At 36.4% G+C, this 20,305-nt stretch overlaps 1 pseudogene; it reads left to right on the top strand.

Moving 5' to 3' along the window:
• Positions 1-1,195: 1,195 nt before the first annotated feature.
• LOC149148048 (uncharacterized) lies at positions 1,196-16,310 on the top strand (annotated as a pseudogene).
• Positions 16,311-20,305: the final 3,995 nt, after the last annotated feature.

The following is a 20,305-nucleotide window of genomic DNA, read 5'->3' as shown; positions in this document are numbered from 1 at the left end:
CCCTCCCCTCTCTAGGCACGGCCCCATCCTCCCCCCGCTGTTAGCCACCCCTCGCCCCTCTCCCCTCCCCCGGGCGCGCCACGCCCCTATCCCCCTCCCCCGGGTGCACCATGCCCCACCCTCCCTCTGCCCCGCCACCCAAGCGACTCACACTCCCTCCCGTCAACCGGCAGGGAAATTCCTGGAATTGCCCTGCCACCTACCGGGCGGGGCGACGCCAACTGAACGGCCCGCGCCCCCACCCGGGGTGCACTTGCCTCGGCCATGCCATCCGGGCGACCTGGAATCGCCCTGCCGCCTGTCGGGCGGCCCGCACGCCCACCCGGGGCGACCTAGAATCCCCCTATCGCCTGCTGGGCAGGGGCACGGGCCGCCCACGCTCTGCCTGCCAGGCGGGGGCGCGGGCCACCTAGGCTCTCCCTGCCAGGCGGGCCGCGGGCTGCCCGGGCTCTGCCTGCTGGAAGGGAGCGCGAGCTGCCCGGGTGGCACCTGCCTTAGCCACGCCACCCAGGCGGCTTGTGCCCCCGCCCGACAAGCGGCAGGGCAATTCCCAAGATCGCCCTACCGCCTGCCGGACGGCGGCGCGGTCTGCCTGGGTGGCACGAACTCAATTCCGACGCCCTACCAAACCCAATCCCTCGCCCCCTCAGGCGCCTCAACTCAACCTCTGACCCGTGCCCTCCCTCTGCCCGGACACGCAACTCACCCTCCCCCTACACCTCCTGCCGCCCCGCCCTCCCTTGGGGCGCCGCCCCGCCCATCGCCCCACCCTTCCCCCCGGGCGCCACCCCCGCCCAACCTCCCACTGCCCGAGCGTGCACCACCCTACCCCCACCCAGCTTCCCCTTGGGCGCCCCCCGCCCCACCCTACCCCTAGGGCGTCGCGCCACCCTTCCCCCCTTTCCTTCCCCTGGCGCCACCCCCTGCCCCACCTCCCCCCGCCCGGGCGCACCCCACCCTAGCCTCCCTCACCTTCCCCGTAGGGGCCGCCCCACCCTCCCCTCCCTGGGCACCTCCCCCCCCACCTCTCCCCAGCCGGGCGTGCCCCACCCCACCCTCCCCACCCATCTTCCCCCGGGCACACTCCGCCCCACCGTACCCCCCGTCGTTAGCCACCCCCTGCCCCTCTCCCCCTCGCCTGGGCGTGCCACGCCCCACCCTCCCTCGGCCTCGCCACCCGGGAAGCCCATGCCCCATGCTGGCAGGTGGCAGGGCGATTCCCAGAATCGCCCTGCCGCCTGCTAGGCGAGGGCGCAAGCCGCCTGGGTAGCGCCTGCCTTGGCCGCGCCACCCTAGGAGGGGAGGAAGGGGCGGCGCAGGGAGGAAGGGGCGCGCCTGGGCATGGGAGGTGGGGCGGGGGCCGCGCCTGGGGGGGGATATGATATTATTATTTCATAAAGGTCTATATAAGCGTTACCTTATTTATAAAAAAAATAGATTATATGTGTCTTATAATATCTTATATTATTTCATAAAGACCTATATAAGTGTTGCCCTATTTATTAAAAAAAAAAAGATTTTATATATCTTATATATTTTATAAGTTCCACAATATATTTTATATGAAAGAGTGCCTTATTTAACAAAAAATAGAGTAGATTATATATATCTTATATATTTCATAAGGGCCACAACATATTTAATACGAAAAAGTGTCCTATTTATTAAAAAATATAATAGATTATATGTGTCTTATATATTTCATAAGTAGATTATATGTAGCTTATATATTTCATAAGGGCCACAACATATTTTATATGAAAAAGTACCATATTTATTAAAAAATAGAATAGATTATATGTATTTTATCTTATATATTTCATACGAAACATAACATATTTTATTTGAAAGAGTGCCTTATTTTTTAGAGTGCCCTATTTTTTAGGGTGCAAGAGTGCCTTATTTTTTAGGGTGCCTTATTATTTTTTAAAGGACACTAAAGAGTGCCCTATTAATTTAAGTTAATATGTTTTTATTATTTACTGATTTATGTGTTTCTATTTTTCAGGAAAATGGCATCAAAGAAAATTTTAGTGAATCGTTCTGGACCAAAGACTCTTAAAGGTGCATCTTCAAGAAACATTGGTGAACAAACTCCACCTAAGCTCATGACTACAAATCTTTCAAGTGCCTCAAGTGATAAGAAGATGATTTCAGACTGGAGGAATTCACAAGAGGTGAAATTTCCATCAAGAATTTGGTATGTGAAAGAAAGAGAAAGCAAAAATGTGAATATATATCTATATATTGATATACCGAATGATAATGGAATTTTTGAGGTGACAGGAAGAGTCATAGATATGTGTTCGGTACCGGACACTGAAATTGTTTACACACTTACAAAAGCTCCCAAGTCACATGAAAGGATTAAATACCGACTATCATATTTATTGTATGACACGAGAGAGGTATCTACAAGTTGAGTAAATAAATCGTAAATGAGATGACACAAAACATCGTAAGTATTGTTATCTATATTTGCATTTAGCGTTCTTGAAAGTGTCTCGCTATTTTTTTAACTTTGTTTTTTATTGACATATGATATTTTGTTTGGCAGAATTTTGTTGAAAGTTGTTCAATTAGGTTGGGAGGCATTCATTTCATAGAGCCTGATATCATGAAAGTTGTCAACAACTTTTACTCAGTGTCAGAAAAGATATGGAAAATAGGCAAAATGTAGTAATTGATGATGCTACAAAACTACATCCAAAGAATCAGAAAAAAAGGCCTCTGGTGGATAAATCTAGCAAGGGTAAACAAGTTATTTTTGAGAACGATGAAGTTGAAATTGACAGTGAAGCATATGTTTCCATTACTGAAGATGATATTGGAACTGAGAAGAGCCATAAAAAACCAAAAGTAACAATGCCCAAGAATAAATTTGTTGGGAATGTTATGACCAAGAAAAGTAAAGTTGAAGATTTTGAAGCAGTAATTACCAGCAGTCAAGAACCTAATGAAACTTCAAAATAAAGCAAAGAAATCATTATACCAGGAGCTGATTTAGAGGATGGCATTATCAAAACAAAACAAAATGCCATTCGAGTGAATTTGACAAAGAGAAACTTAATTGATGGTGGTCGCACATTTCAGCGTAATGTCAGGCAAACCTATAAAGCAAGTGAAGGACAATGTCAATATCAAGTTAGAAAGCCACGTCATCTGCATGTTCACAACTTGAAGACATTGATGAGGTAAAATCCATATGCTCATGTGGTTAGTTATGTGCTTCTTATTTATCCACTTCAAGTTCCCAACAAGGAAGCATTTGATAAGTCAAAATGTTTTGAATACAATTATTATGTGCTTGGGGGGAACCATTCTGTAGAAGCTCAAAGACAATTGATGGAGGAATATCCTAATAACCCACATTTTGAAATAATGAAATGTATCATTTACGCTGGTTTATTATATACAAAATCAAAGTTAGTGGCATGGTATCATAATTCAGATAATGAATATAGGATGTCTATGACTTTCATCCAAAGGGTTAGATTTATTCAGAGCGAATTTGAAGAAAAATGTGGTGGGGATAGGATAAATGTTACTGCAGATTTCCGAAAGGAATGTTGTATGAAATAGGATATCAAATTGAAGAGAAAACCAGTTCAAAAGGTGGAAAAGGCAACAAAAATAGTGATTTATTCAGAGGCATTGATAACATTTTCCAATTGGCATTTAGAACTGGAGATGTTTGGAAGTTGATTGATGAGATTTTTAGCATGTGGGAAGACATTGCCATTAAAAACCAAAAGGTCAAAAAGTCTAAGCTATTGATATGTGGCAACAATAACTTAGCTCCTGAAATGAAGCAACTTCCAGATGATATGACTATCACACCTTGGAGGGCGATGCAAGGAGTGAAAGATGAAAAAATTGTCAAAACAATATTATCTCGTGTGAGGTCAGGGGAATTATCATTGGAGGAAATGTCTGAATAATTTCAAAAGTAAGTTTGTTGAATTATTTTTATTTATTTCTAGATTATAATTATATTTTAAATAAAACATGTTGTTCTTGGTAGTATTTGTTATACATATCATTATATTAACTTTTTGTTACTTTATCTATGCAGTCACAAAGTTTATATGAAAATTCAAGAACAAATGGTTAGATTGTTGAATGAAGATAGTTGGGATGATGTTGTACGCAACTATCCAGATTCAAGTTCGACATCAACATTAAAAGCTTTTTATCTTGCATTTAAAAAGGTATCTTGATTTATACATTCATTTTTATTCACCTATGTACTCTTTTTAATTTATAACTTGTACACATATATTTGTTTATTTTATAAAATATGAGGAAGGATGATAATGGAGCGCCATATAGTTTCAAAACCTTTATTGAAAAAATAAAGATCAAAAGACTGAGAAAGAAACGTATTAAGAATGTTAAACTTGATCCAACTCTTAATCATTTCATTTGGAATGGGCTAGACACTATTCAATATCAAATAATACAAGGCGACTGTGAAGACATTGCTAAACTCATACCTAAAATGGATTATGCCCTAGTCATTGCAGATATTCCCCATGATTTCAATATTCCAAACATTGACAATGATAGTAACCCTTATACTTATCAAGCTCTTAGGAAAGTGGTTGCGGGATTTGTAGAAGTCACCTCATCACCATTATGGAGATTTGTGACATTTCATTCAGACACACAATTGGCAATGATATTGTCAAGCTTCAAGGGGAAAACAAATTCAAGGATGCAACTTACATGGTAAGACGTTTAAAATGTATATTTGATTAATGTTGAAAAATTTATTTATGTACAAGTTAATTGAACTTTTACTATTTCATGTTACAGGAAAAAGTCAAATCTTCTTAACAATGAAGATCAACAATTTATAAATGATTGTGAGTTCATTCATATTGATAGTTGGGAAAAAGATGATAGCCATATGTCTATGATTTTTTATCGGGTAGACGGAAAGAATCATAGCCAAATACTAACTTATGATGCTGTTGTGAGAAAACTAACATATGAAGAGGAAGAAGCAAAATGAGAGATAGTTAACATTTATCAAAAACCACAATTATTGATTAACTATCTTATAGACATTTGTTCAAATGAAGGAGATTGGGTTTTGGATTTATTTTCTGACTCAGGTAAGTTTTATTATATGGAATTGAATTTCAATATGTTATTTAATTAATATGTCATTGTACTAATTTAGTTCATTATTTGTTTTGTGCTTGATAATTAGGTACAACACTAGCATGTTTCCTTCAAAAAGGAAGAAATTGCATTGCAATTGAAAAAGATCCAGTACAGTGCAATTTCATTAAGCAAAGAATTAATGCTCTTCAACTTCTTCCAGATGCAATGAAAGAAATTGGATTGAAGAAAGGGGACTTTAGTGAATCGCGTGTGGCAAAAAAGGAAAAGGAACCCCAACCACCATTACATGGAATGTTTAGAAAGACATACATTGCGAGATTCGCTGACATCAAAGGTCCATTAGAAGAGGAAAATGAGCAAAAGGAAACAGAAAATATTGTGGAAGAAGACAATGATGAAACTCTAGAGGACAAAGATTTTAGATTATGTGACATTGTGATTAAATTTAAGTTATGCTTGTAAATCAAGCTTTGCAATGTTTTGACTTTGACATTTTATGAGAAGAATAAACACTCAATTAGGGTTGTTATACGTTCAATATTTGTAATATGTGATTTTCACATTCATTTTTAGTTAATCCTTATTTTTTTTTTAAATAGTGATTATTATTATTTTTTTGACATGAAACTAAAAAAAAAAAACTATTATTTAACCATTTTTAGTTAAAATTGTCGTATAAAAATTGTGATTTTGACATGTCAATTCTAGCAAAAAATTATCAAAACGTGTAGTTTTGTAGTTATATTTATGTTTAAAATGGTTATTTTTATGTCCATTGTTAAAAAATATTGTTTTTTAGGAACAATTATTTCATTTGGATTGAAAAATTAATTAAGGATGTATAAATATGTAGAATATCAAAAATTCTAAATATTGACCTTCTAATTTAAAAATGCAAAACAATAAAAACCTCACTAAAAAAAAATTAAAATTAAATAAAAAAAAACAAGAAAATGTGAAGAAAACGACCACTTAAAAAATTATCAGATTTACAAAATAATTATTTACATTTTATACATTAGAAAATTTAAAGCCAAAAAACAGGTCTTTTAAAAAAAGGGTGTGATGCAGAATACTCATTTTTTTAAATCAGCATGAAAATCACTACCATTATAAAATATAATGTACATAAAAAAAATTAAAAATTAAAACTATGATCTAAAAAAAACATGTGCGTTCTGCATCACCCCTTTTCAAAATCAGGTCACTTTTTTGCTATCTCTACGAAACGGGTAACAATATCAGTGCCCGTTTCAAAGTTTACATAGATTAAGAGCCGAGAAAAATCTAAAGATGACTCTAGTCGCCTTCGATTTTTAATGAGCCTGAAGTGACAAGTGCTCAGATGGACCTTTTCTTTTAAGGAGTCTGAAAAGGAACGAAAGTGACTACTCTAGAAGTCTAGACAGAGGGATTACCAAACCAATCGCAAAACTGCAGAATACTTTTTGCGGTACGACATTAAATCTTCTTGAATGTTGTGTTTAGTGCATTGTGATTGATAGGGCAGCAGACACAACTTCCTAAGGATAAAGGATGTAGCCTATTGTGGTCTCCCAATATATACTTCATAGTGCGTGGGAGCACAAGTCCGTACTGGAACTTGTCGTCTCAAAGAGGAGTAATCACCCAACCTACGATGAAAACGATAGTTACCAGGCTTTACAACGCCGGAATACGTCTCTAGCCTAGACTTCTAAATGTTGTGCGTTAAGTTTCAAAGCTTTTTTATGTTCATTGAAGTTTATTTTACAGCTGATCTTTCTAAAGAAGTTTTCCTTTAAGCTTCACCGCATGATGTAGATATAAAATTCCTAAATATGCAATCTAAGATGATAAAAAATCATTTACTTTGTTTTTGCAATGAAAATCCTAGCTACTAAGGAAAGAGAAATGAAATTATTTCAACATAGAGCAGAGAGCACACACTGGATGCACTTTTCCTAAATCAACTTCAACATGCAGTCTTAATGCAAACGCACATGCATGTATTGTTTTTCAGTTTCCTTAATGTGAGAATGAAAAAAAGAAAACTAAGTATAGATATGAATTATCTTATTTCAAAGCGACGGTACTAACAATTTTCTTTTCAAAAAATGAAAGTAAGGTCAAGTCGATACTTTGCAATTTTCAATTTAAAACTGCTTTCAACACTTTAAATACTAATGATTCAAATCAAATACAATGGAAAAAGTGTAATCGACTATCTAAAAGAGGAATGCTTTGTGACACTCTTTTTCTTGACTGAAAATGACACTTGCGACACTTTCAAATCAAAGGACGACAGTTCAATTAAGCTACTATTTGCAAAGGAGAACTGTAAATGATGAAAAAATACATAAAAAACATTCACAATTCCTTCTGATGGAGGCTGAATAATGCAAAGGAAGATGGTTTCAACAGAGATATACTGATCATAGACAACAAAACTACTGAATAAAGCTGAAGACAATGAAGAAAAAACCAAAATCTGGAGGCAGAAACAGTCTCATTCAATCATCGCACCTGTAACACAGGGAAACAGGGATGCACCTCACCTACAATACATGGGAGGTGCGATGCATCTAGGTTGCCAAGAAGAGACATTGCGATGGTCCAGGGAAGAGACTATGCTTGGCTTTCACTCACAGTTTGCAACAAAATTTAGGGATTTAGGCTGAGTTAATGATAGTCATTAAACATAAAGTATAGGCACTGATCTAATGAGGTTATTTGAGCTACCACCAGAGAACTTAGGATGTTTGCAAGCTAGATGTTCAGTTCATAAAACAACCTAGAGATTGATTGAAGAAGTGTTGATCTATTTTGCAGTTGCATAGCAAAAGCAGTTCAAAGGCTAGCTGGCTTGACTTCAGGCTCCGTCTATGGTTTGCAAAAGAAAACAACAGTAACAAAACAAACAAACTATTCATTCCCCAATGGAGTCGCCATTTTTTTTATCGAGAAAACTAGTGTCCATTCAAAGCCGCTAGTCCCACTAAGACAGGTAGCTATCTTAGAAACAAACAAACTAAAGTCACTTGTTTTTTCCTTTACGAGAGATAGATGAGAGAGAAGCAGAGAGTGCTAACCTCAGTCTTTCGCTAGTCTCCTTGCTTGTTTCCTCTCCCCCTTGGTAGAGCTTTCACCACTCCTTTCTTGCTCGTCCTGCTTCAAAGAACACCTATGGAGTCAAAGCATAAAAATACCATCAAAGCATAGAGATCTATAACCATAAACAATGTAGGATCAGATGTACATTAACCATATAAATGCATATACAAACACAAGATTCATAGATATACAAGCATATGGAGGAAAACTCAAATAGCTTTATTGATAGAAGTAGTAGAAGAGAGGATTACAACCAAGCTGTCTAATCCAGCATCATCCTCCCAGCATGAAATCCCTCTTCACCTCATACAAAGCAAGATCACCCAACAATGTCTTCAAAGAGAAACCAACAGCACTTCCTTGCAAATTACAAAATTCCAGCCTTTGGATCTCTAATATGAGGGATCCATATATAGATGTTTACAGGAGAGTGAGTCAGCTTCTGGGATTTTGATTAGTGTCATTTCACTGATAGTTCTTGGTTCCACTTGGAGGTTTCAGATCTCTTACTCATCCTTGGGTGAATTCAAAGAGGCAAGTGTCATATGAGTAGTTTCTAGAAGATTCTTTGGGTTTCCACCTAGCAAACTACTTCTGCCATTCGTCTGCTCTCGCTCATCGCACCCTACAGAAGGGCTTTCCAGTATGCATCGCACCCCCCGTGTCTAATAGGTGATATGCATCGCACCCTATGCATGGATCAGTTTGTATGGTCCAGTTTTGACCAGTTCTGAGTAGTTTTTCATGGAGAACTTCTGAGAGATGATGTAATCAGCTAACCTTGTTCCTTTAAGGTATGAAACAACACTTTTAGGGGTTTAGAAGCCCTTGGTTTATGGACATATGTGATTGGGGTTGCAGTTCCCAAATATGTCTATAAAACCTAAAGAAGTATTTCTTATCCTATGCCTCATTGACCTCCTTTGTCCAACACTTAGCCAAATTCCTAGCCTTCCAAGCCCCTACTTCCTTGTGCTCACAAGATCCATGCACAAACTTATTCTTTTGATTGCTTGGTCTCACCAACTTGTGCTCACCAAAACAATGATTAAACTTGTGCCTTAATTCCTTCTTTTAAAGGAAATTTCACTAATTAAGGAATAATTTATATTAGGCCTTCTTCTGATTGCATGCACTATTTTTACAACACAGAAAATTATACCACTGATAGTACATTGTACTTGAACTCTAATCTCAACTGAGTCTTCCTTTGAACTAACATGCATGAGTTATTTTGAGTGATTTACCAGTTATCTTATTGATCATTGCACGTGAATTAAATCCAATTTAATTCACTTGACCACTCACCAGTTCTCCAAGAGTTAGAACTAGTTTAATTGAATTTAACTCAATTAAATAATTACGACTCAATAAGAACTCAACCTCGGAACCTAAAATTTAGGGATCACTCTACATGACTCTAGATAGACTTCCAACTCGAATTTACTGAGCCAACTAAGTCAGCTTAACTTAGTTAACTGCTACAAGCTGCTATGAGAATAGAATTATAATTTAATTCCTAATTTAATTCAAGGACAAATTAAATTATATTTTCTTGATGTTATTTTTAACATTTCTTGTAGCTATTTTCAACACTCCCTTTCAACAAGAAATGAATTCAACTCTATCCGGATTCGATACCTTTGGAATGTTCTGTATGAAACACTTCTCTCTAGTGTTGTTGTTACAACTTCTGAAACTAAAAAAGCATTCAATGTGAATCAGTATGAAGCATCTGTGACCATAGTCTCTGACTGCTACTAGCTCTTGCACTGTCTATTAAAAACTTTGTGATTCTGATGCCTCTACATTGTTCCATCTGCACTACTATAACTCTTCTTTGTGCTCCCTAGTGTTTGACTGCTACTAGTCTCTACCTCTGTCACTCTGACATGTGACTACATCAACCACCACTGATCCATCCAGCTACTGTGCACTGTGGGATCACATAGTAAGGTAATGATCCACGAGACAAAACATCTCAATGGACCCTGCCCAATTTTTGAAACTCTTGGACTAAGGTTTCATATCACCCCACCTCACACCTGGAGGTATGGCTTCATTTTCTCCTTCTTCCCACTTGGTGCAAAATTTCCCCCTACTGGGGGTCTCTACTTAAGTGAATGTCTCCACTTGGTCTCCTCTCTGCTTCTCCAATTTTGGTTACTCCAAAAATTTCTGAGGATGCTTCTGAGGCTTCATCTGAGGCCACATATTGAGAGGTAATTTATGCTCCCTCTCAACCACCAATTCTCTAACATTTTCCATGCTCCTCAAGGCTTTGCATGCATCTCTGACCTCGAGAGTATACATGTTCTTGACTCGCACACCATCCTATTTCATCTATCCTGTGGAAATGTGTCTAAGGAAAAACTTCCCTTTGCTAAATATCACATCCTCTGGGCACTCTGGAAACTCATATCCGCTCTGTAACTATCCCACCATCACAAGATTTCCTTCTAAAAAAAACGAATTTTAAATCGGAAATATCCCCCTCATCCAAACTCCAATTCGACCATTTTTTTTAATTTTGCTATTTTTCAGAAAAGAATCCATATAATCTATTTGTTTTCGAAAATTTTCCTCAAAAAAAATTAGATCTGCTTTGTAAACTCGCCACCCAAAAAACTTCTTACTCCTCAATCTGCCAATATCAATGATCACAACTCCTTTTGTGTCACGAAACATTAGCTCATTGATCTACCCACTAATAGCCTCCTAACTCCATTAAGAATTTTTCATATAGGGTCTTCTGGATCTGCCTTGAACTAGAGCTCCATCAATCTGCAAGGACAACTTCGAATTCTTCTCTTCTATACTATCTTCAGCTTCGATACCATGTAGATTTTTACTGTAGATTCAATAGCTTATGTGATATGCTAAAACATAATACAAGAATCTACTCTACTCATCAGTGGAAACAAAAATTTATCGATGAAAACACTAAGTAGAAAAGGAAGAATTTCAATTGCACATAACACAATATTTTTTTGGGGAAAGAAATTGCTCAAAACCCCGAATATCTATATTGCATTAACTAGAAGATATGAGAAGAAAATACAATGCTTGTTCATCCTGAACAATTCCTGCACTAGTACAATCTATCCCTCTACTTCCTAGGCAATCCTCAGATGAATACAATATGGTATTCTCAACCTTGAGCTCAACCTGCACAAGTATTTCCTATCCTCTACCTGACTGACTTCCTTTGGCCGACACTTAGCCAAATTCCTAGCCTTCCAAGCCCCTACTCCCTTGTGCTCACAAGATCCACGCACAAACTTGTGCTTCTGATTGGTTGGTCTCACCAACTCGTGCTCACCAAAACAACAATTAAACGTGTGCCTTCATTCCTCCTTTTACAGGCAATTTCTCTAATTAAGGAATGATTTATTTTAGGCCTTCTTCTTATTGCATGCACAATCTCTACAACTCTGAAAATTATACAAATGATAGTACATTGTCCTTGAACTCTAATCTCAACTGGGTCTTCCTCTGAACTAGCATGCATGAGTTATTTTGAGTGATTTATCAGTTATCTGATTGATCACTACATGTGAATTAAATCCAATTTAATTCACTTGACCACTCACTAGTTCCTCGAACAGTTAGAACTAGTTTAACTAAATTTAACTCAGTTAAACCGAGTTAAATAATGACAACTCAATAAAAACTCAACCTGGGAACCTAAAATTTAGGGATCACTCTACTTGAATATAGATAGACTTCCAACTCAAATTTATTGAGCCAACTAAGTCAACTTAACTCAGTTAACTTCTACAAGCTTCAATGAGAATATAATTACAGTTTAATTCCTAATTTAATTCAAGGGAAAATTAAATTAGATTTTGTTGATGTTATTTTTAATATTTCTTATTGCTATTTTAAACACTCCCTCTCAACAAGAAAGGAATTCAACCCTATCCTGATATGATAACTTTGGAATGTTCTACATGCAACACTTCTCTCTATTGTTGTTGTTGCTGCAAGTTTTGAAACTGGAAAAGCATCCAACTTGAATCAGTCTGATGCATGTATCACTAGAGTCTTGATTTCGACTAGCTCCTGCATTGTCTACTAAAAGCTTTGCACTTTTGTTGCCTCTGCACTGCTCCAACTCTTTTCTACACTCCCCAGTATCTAACTGCTCCTAGTCTCTGCCTCTGTCACTCTAACATGTGACTTCATCAACCGCCATTGATCCATCGTGCTACTCTGTACCGTGGGCTCACATAGCAAGGTAATGATCCACGAGACAAAACATCACAATGGACCCTACCCAATTTTTTAAACTCTTGGACTAAGGTTTCATATCGCCCCACCTCACACCTGGAGGTATGGTTGCATGTTCTCCTTCTACCCACTTTGTACAAAATTCCCCCCTAGTGGAGATCTCTGCTTGAGTGGAAGTCTCCACTCGATCTCCTATCTTCTTCTCCAATTGTGGTTGCTCCAAAAAATTTTGAGGTTGTTTTTGATCCTCCTTCTAAGGATGCACCTAAGGCTGCATGTTGAGAGGTAATTTATGCTCCCTCTCAACCACCAAGTCTCTAACCTTTGCCTTGGTCCTCAAGGCTTTGCATGCATCTTCAACCTCAAGAGTATACACGTTATTGACTAGAACACCAATCTGTTTCATCTGTCTTATGGAAATGTGTCTAAGGAAAACATTCCCTTTGCTAAATATCACATTCTCTGGTCACTCTGGAAAGTCAGATATGCTCTGTAATTGTCCTGGCGTCAAAAACGTTTTTGAAAAAAAAAAACTAATTTTAAATCGGGGATATCTCCCTCATCCGAACTCCAATTCAGACGATATTTTTTTTAAACTTGGGTATTTTTCTGCAAGGAATCCAAATTTTCAATTTTTTTTAATATTTTCAATAAAAAATTTATATCCTTGCTGCAAACTTGCTACCCAAAAAAATTCCTGCTCCTCAATCTGCTAATATCAATTATCAAAATTCCTTTTGTGTCACTAAACATTGGCTCACTGATATTTCCACTAGTAGCCTTCTAACTCCATTAAGAATTTTTCACATAGGGTCTTCTGGATTTTCCCTGAACTAGAGCTCCCTCTATCTATAAGGACAACTTCAAATTCTTCTTTTCTATACTATCTTCAGCTCTGATACCATGTAGATTTTTACTCTAGATGCAACAACTTATATGATATGCTAAAACATAAGACAAGAATCTACTCTACTCATCAGTGGAAATAAAAATTTATTGATGAAAACACTAAGCAGAAAAGGAAGAATTTCAATCGCACATAACACAATATTTTTCTCAGGAAAGAAACTCCTCAAAACCCCGACTATTGGTATTTCATTAACTAGAAGATCTGAGAAGAAAATGCAATGCTTGTTCATCCTGAACAATTCCTGAACTAGTACAATCTATCTCTCTTCTTGCTAGGCAAGCTTGGGATGAATATAATATGCTCTGCTCAATATTGAGCTCAACCTACACAAGTATTTCCTATCCTCTTCCTCACTGACTTCCTTTGGAAAACACTTAGCCAAATTCCTAGCCTTACAAGCCCTACTTCCTTGCGCTCAGAAGCTCCACGCATAAACTTTGTGCTTCCGATTGCTTGGTCTCACCAACTTGTTCTCACCAAAACAGTGATTAAACTTGTGCCTTCATTCCTCCTTTTAAAGGAAATTTCTCTAATTAAGGAATGATTTATTTTAGGTCTTATTTTGAGTGCATGTGTTATATGTACAACTGGGAAAATTATACAATTGATAGTACACTCTCCTTGAACTATAATCTCAACTAACTCTTCCTCTGAACTGACATGCATGAGTTATCTTGAGTGATTTATGAGTTATCTGTTTAATCACTACATGTGAATTAAATCCAATTTAATTCACTTGAACACTCATTAGTTCCTCCAACAGTTAGAACTAGTTTAACTGAATTTAAATTAGTTAAACTGAGTTAAACAATTACAACTCAATAAGAACTCAACCTGGGCCCCTAAAATTTATGGATCACTCTACATGACTCTAGATAGACTTCCAACTCAAATTTACTGAGCCAACTAAGTCAACTTAACTTAGTTAACTACTACAAGCTGCTATGAGAATAGAATTCCAGTTTAATTCCTAATATAATTCAAGGACAAATTAAATTATATTTTCCTGATGTTATTTTTAACATTTCTTGTTTCTATTTTCAACAAAAATGCACAACTATAAGAATAAATCTCAATCCTTGATTTGTGGGCACTATTAAGAATATTTTAGAATATATTATGGAGGTTAAATCTACCAACCAGTTGGTAATTATTGATATTTAAAGTAAAATTCTAGATGTCAAAATTTTAGAATTCCTATTCCTAAATAGACACATGTATCAACATAATTTTTAACTTGCACAATGATATAAATTAAATAGGCGGTAAAGGAAGATAGGAATCAATCAGTAATAAAATTTATAGATTAAATATTATCTATATATATATCTATATATATATATATATATATATATATATATATATATATATATATATATTATGAATGTTTGTATGTCTACTTTTTTATTTTATTTAATAAGGGTTTCCAGGCACTACTTAATTTTAGTCCGTCATCTCTATGTCTACTTTTAACACCATGGATTTTAAATCATGCCACTCATATTTACAATGAGGATTTTAAAGTGTAACTTCTGATTAGGGATGCCTCCGAGATATTTTTCTTTTTGGAAATTTTAAAAGCTGGTTATTTTATTCAAGTAATAACACCATCCTTGCAATTTAGTTTTTCCATGGTAGCTTTTCTTAAAATTAGTCTAACAAATAAGGAGTCCAACAAACAATCTGTTTTTTTAGAGAAAGCTTTATATAGCGTAGGAAATGTGATCACACATAATTCCAGGAACATCATTACAAATGCCTATACATGTTTTTATTTGTTTTTTCGCAAGGGAGTGACAATACCATATTTCCTTCCATGAGTACATGCAAGATGGTCAGCATGGGGAGATTTTGTGCCTCCGTTTTGTCCTATTCTTACTCGGAGTCTCTCATACTGTTGTTTGGCTAAATGATTATTTTCGAGAATTTTCATTACTTCCCTTATTTTATCAGGATTAAAACACTATTAATAAAGGTTTTTATGTTGCAGGTTTAAAATTGGTTCGATCATGCATTTATACAAGCTTTGGTCTAGAATTTACCTTCTTGGACAGTGTAGCAGATTCCTGCACCATGCAACAGATTCTTGTACCATGCAACAGAATCTTGTACCAATTGGGATTCCTGCACCAGTTACAGTGGCCTTCCTACACTCTGAAGAGTTTTTGGACTACACTCATTTTCAATTCTCGTCGGCATCATATTGTTTTTTGTGTTACATGTGGTTGGAGTTTATTAGTGGTATAGAAGAGATGATCTATTGTATCCACTTGTTATGCTTCCTCAAAAAACAATACCACCCTTTTGGCATGCACTGTTCATCATTGGGGTCAATGATACAATGGTGCGGTAAGCTGCAATGGTTTTCAAATGTGGTCTTTTAATATATTATAAGAATATCTGAGGTTGTAACTATCAGAAGTAGGGCCAGATGTTGACTTTGGTTGAATACATTATGTTACTCTATCGTGTATTGCTTCCTATACTTGTTTGGTATCGTTTCTTCTTGAACAAAGAATATGGTAGCCTGTTTTCATATCTCACAACAGGGTTGTACCTTACCTTTAAGCTGACATCAATTGTGGAGAAGGTGCAATCATTCTTTGCAGCATTGAAGGCACTATCCCGCAAAGAAGTCCAGTATGGGTCATATGCTACTACATACGAGGTTCTTGCTGTTGGAGACTTGTGCGCAATTTGCGAGGAGAAAATGCACGCTCCCATATTATTACGTTATAAACATATATTCTGTGAGGAATGTGTCTCAGAATGGTTCGAAAGCAAGAGGACATGCCCACTTTTTCATGCTTTGGTAAAGCCAGCTAATTTGAAGCGGTCAGAGACTCCATCAAATTGGGAAAATGATTTACAACAAAGAAATATAATTCGTCATAGACACTACAAAACATTGGTGGTTTTATTGGAGACCATTGCTCTTTGAAGGACCAAAGATTTATTGAGTGTGGGATAGTGTTAACTTGATTCATAAATAAAGTACGCGTGGCTCCCAGAAAGTGCAATCACATGATGGATTCCATGACAAGGGGAATAAGCTCCAGGTCATTGCAGTGCCATGAACGAGGGAAGGGATCGAATTTGTTATTGTTCTCCAGCTTGACCACAATGCCAGATTATCTAATACGATGCATTGCCACATGAGAAAGCAACATGTGGGAATTTTTACCATCATCCTCACTTGTTATGATGGTAGAGGTTTAGAACCAACATGATGATGCATCGTTTTGCCATCTGATGCAGAGTCATCATTGTTATTTTTAGAATTATAAAATGTTTAAGGAAATTTGAGTTTTCTGAAGAAATTAATCTTATTTGAACAGGAAATTCGAGGAAGCAGTTGGTCCACCAATAACATCATTCCAGGAAAAGAGGAATGACTTGCCAAAAGCAATTCCTATTTCGACATTTAGTTTCAAACTCCATTTTATTCCTGGAAAATTGTTAAGATTCACAATCTGGCCCTCTTGTATTTCGATTGGATGTTAAAATCCTTACTTTGTATTTCGATCCATATATAAGTTGAAGAGACTGCCTGGAGAGGGGGAGTTAGTCAATTAATAGATCGATCAATAGATACACACACATAGGCATGTACAGACACATAATGAATGCACAGAAGGGAAGAGAAGCTAGTCCCGATGTAGCATCATGCAGTTATAACCAGTGGATCACTTCTCATGGTTGCTGGAGTTAAGTGTTTGTCTGCATAATGCAAAATACTGATTTTAAATATTAATTGAAGCATTTCTTTCCATGTTCTATTTATTTGTTTGTTGCATCTAATGATTTTAATTCATGTGTGAACTAGGTTACTAATAGAGGGTGCGAGTTGGCTGAGTTGGCCGCTAGACCAGCTCGACACCACTCTACATATTTTAGATTAAATTTTATTTAAATAATTATTTTATGTGTGAAATTCTTATCGTAGGATTTAATTACTTTCATACTCTTTCCTCCTCCAAACTGATGTTATTTAATCAGGCAACAATGTTTTCCTTTCGACTACAATATTGATTTGATTTTCTGCATTAGAAATTGCTCTTGCACTCAAAATATTTCCTTATATCGAATAAGGATTGTGTCCCTTTAGAACATCTGAATTTACAAGATCGGCTTATGTATTGAGACTCTACATTTATGAGTTGTAATGTGCAACTTGAAACCATTGAATTGATTCCAATCCATTTAATTTATATTGTAGAACCTGAGATCGACTTGAGTGTTCACGGTTTCAAAGTATTAACGCATTTATTCAATCTATGCTTACAAGAAACCATATGTTACTTAGAAGCATAGATCACATATATATTTATGTCATTTTAAATCATAATACTTGCAGAGCCAACATTTATGAAAAGGAAGCTCCCTCATGTTTGAAAATCAATAATTATTATTTTCAACTATAGTTGTCTTTAAACTTCTAAACAATTTTACAATATTTATTTCTAGGGACAAGGAAGGTGAGAGAATCTATATTGAATCCATTTCTTTCATAAGTTTATTTACACAGTAAGTATTGCCAATTCTTTCATGTTAATTTTACATAGAGGTAGAGGCAATAGAATTAATGCAGGCATAATGGTTTTTGATTTTCTCATGAATTTATTCCAGCATTTACATTCTTTTTGATATTGTGTCGGCACTGCTTGGTTTCCAGTTCTAATTTCCCTTTTGTTTGAACGTACTTATAATTTCCTTTCGCATTGTTAAATAGTATAGGATTTCCTTTTATTTCCTGCATGATTTTAATTGTTTGGATATGTGTATCTTGAATTCTCTTCTAGTGCAGGATTTCATTTATTGTTAAGATTAATGCACAAGATAGACTAGAATATGTTTTGCAGGTTGCCAGGGACTCTCTTTGGCATTTCCAGTGGTGCATCCTGAAGTTCATGAACTATACGGATTGACAATTAAATGTTGGTACATTTATATACCCTATACTGCACCCAACAGGTTGTAGCTCCCTTCCAGTAGAAGTTGGAGAATGAGTGAAGTTTTTAACCTTCTACAGGTGGGTGCCTCATGAAAAATTTTAGGTGCTAATGTTCGCCTAGTGGGCTAATTTTCCATGATTTTTTCACAAAAAAGATTCTCTAATTTCCAATTTTTATAAAAGTTGATTCGCCCAAATTTTAGAATATAAAATTATTTTACCTTAAAAATTCCCAACATTATATAGAGACTATATATAAAATCATTATAAATTTGAATAATTTTACAAATATATCAATAAACATTTTATTGTTTGCATATTAGGGATTAGTGAGATTCGCCAATGTTTTTAAACTTCAAGAAAATTTTCCATCCTCAAAATTTTCCTTGGGGTGCCCACGTACTGGTGTGAGTTTGCACAGTACAAGATTGTAAAAAACTTTTTCTTTATATTGAAAAGAAGGCAGAGACGAGAACGGCAGGTGGTTTTCTCCCACTTTGGGTTTCCACCTTAAATCCCGGTGTTCATGTGTGTTGCTTATGTGTGATGATTCTTGGTAATAAACTAATCTAACTTGAGTATAATTGCAATGGAAGAGTACAAATTTAAAGGAACTCTCTGTGTCTAAGTTGAAATAACCACATGTTTTCTAACCTTTATTTTTCAATATATAAAGAAAATATGTCAATATCATTTGTTTAAAAAGGAAATTAATGCACTTATTTATCTAAACATTCTTCAATAATATGCACATTTAATAACTACCTTCCCAAAATTTAGGTATTCTAGTTTTAATTTACTAGTTTAGGCTCACAAGCCCCATAGAGAATATGGATGCCTAATAAATATGAAGTTTTATTTCTTAATAAATATGAATTTTTTTATGAATAGCACTATGACTAATCCAAATTATATATTTCATTTTATTGCATTTTTTTTGTCTCTTTCCTGATTTATTGTAATAATGGCTTGATTCCATATTGAGGGTGCTAAGATCTTTTAAAGGGTCATAATAATAAAGCACTAAATTCATGAGAAAAAAATCACCTTGCTTAGATATAAGACAACTAGTATCTTCATGAAAATGGTGTGCTAGTGATCTAAGATATCTCTCAATTTGCAACATGTCTCCCTTAACATTACCTACACGAAGAAATCAACTTGGCTTGCATCATCTCTCACAAGGGACCGCAAACTACCCATGAGTTCCGCACATGTAGAAATAATCTTTCACGAGTACTTACACACTATCCATCCACAAAGTTACATGTAAATATCAACTGTTTCAATTGCTCACAAACAACCCAGTTGTAAAGGATAACACTCCTAGAATTAGTACCCTTAGTGAATATCAAGTGATACAATGATCAGTATTAAGCGCTTATATATAAAATTATGTACTTAAAACAATTTTTTTTCTTATTTCATCAACAATGAGAAAAGAGAAAAGAGAGTTGTGTTCTTATATGTATATGTGGGTTTAATTGACCCTTTTTTATGTTTTAAGTTGTTAGCACTCCTCAGTTTCCCATGGCTGAGAAAGGAGACAAAAGGAGGTAACCTCAAACCAACTTTTTACTTGGTATATAGCCCTACCAAATCATAGAGGGCTCTCTCAAAAAATCTCACAGTCAATGAAAGTGACTAGAGAACATGTAGATTTTAGGCTAGGTAATTGGCACAGTAGGGTTTGATATAGGGTGTGTTGGAAAAAAGCACTAGGTCTAAAAACTAGGTCAAGAATCCCAAATGATCAGTTGCAAAGATAATATGGGGAAAGGTAAATACAATCAGTGGCACAAAGAAAATTTTGTCATTGTAGTATGATGAGGGAAAAAGAAAAATAAAAATGAGCATATAAGTATGAATTCATTTGCTTAGAAGGAAAACACTTATGTGAAAACCTCAAATAAAACAGAGAATATTGATCATGAAATCTTCTTTAAAACTTAAGAGATAATAACTAGAAGAATATAAATGGA

This window comes from Pinus tabuliformis, chromosome 9, assembly GCF_031772625.1.
Source record: "Pinus tabuliformis cultivar Carrire ecotype Pingquan chromosome 9, CPIR1, whole genome shotgun sequence".
NCBI classification, from domain to species: Eukaryota; Viridiplantae; Streptophyta; class Pinopsida; order Pinales; family Pinaceae; genus Pinus; species Pinus tabuliformis.
This window is presented reverse-complemented; position numbering and strand designations above follow the sequence as displayed.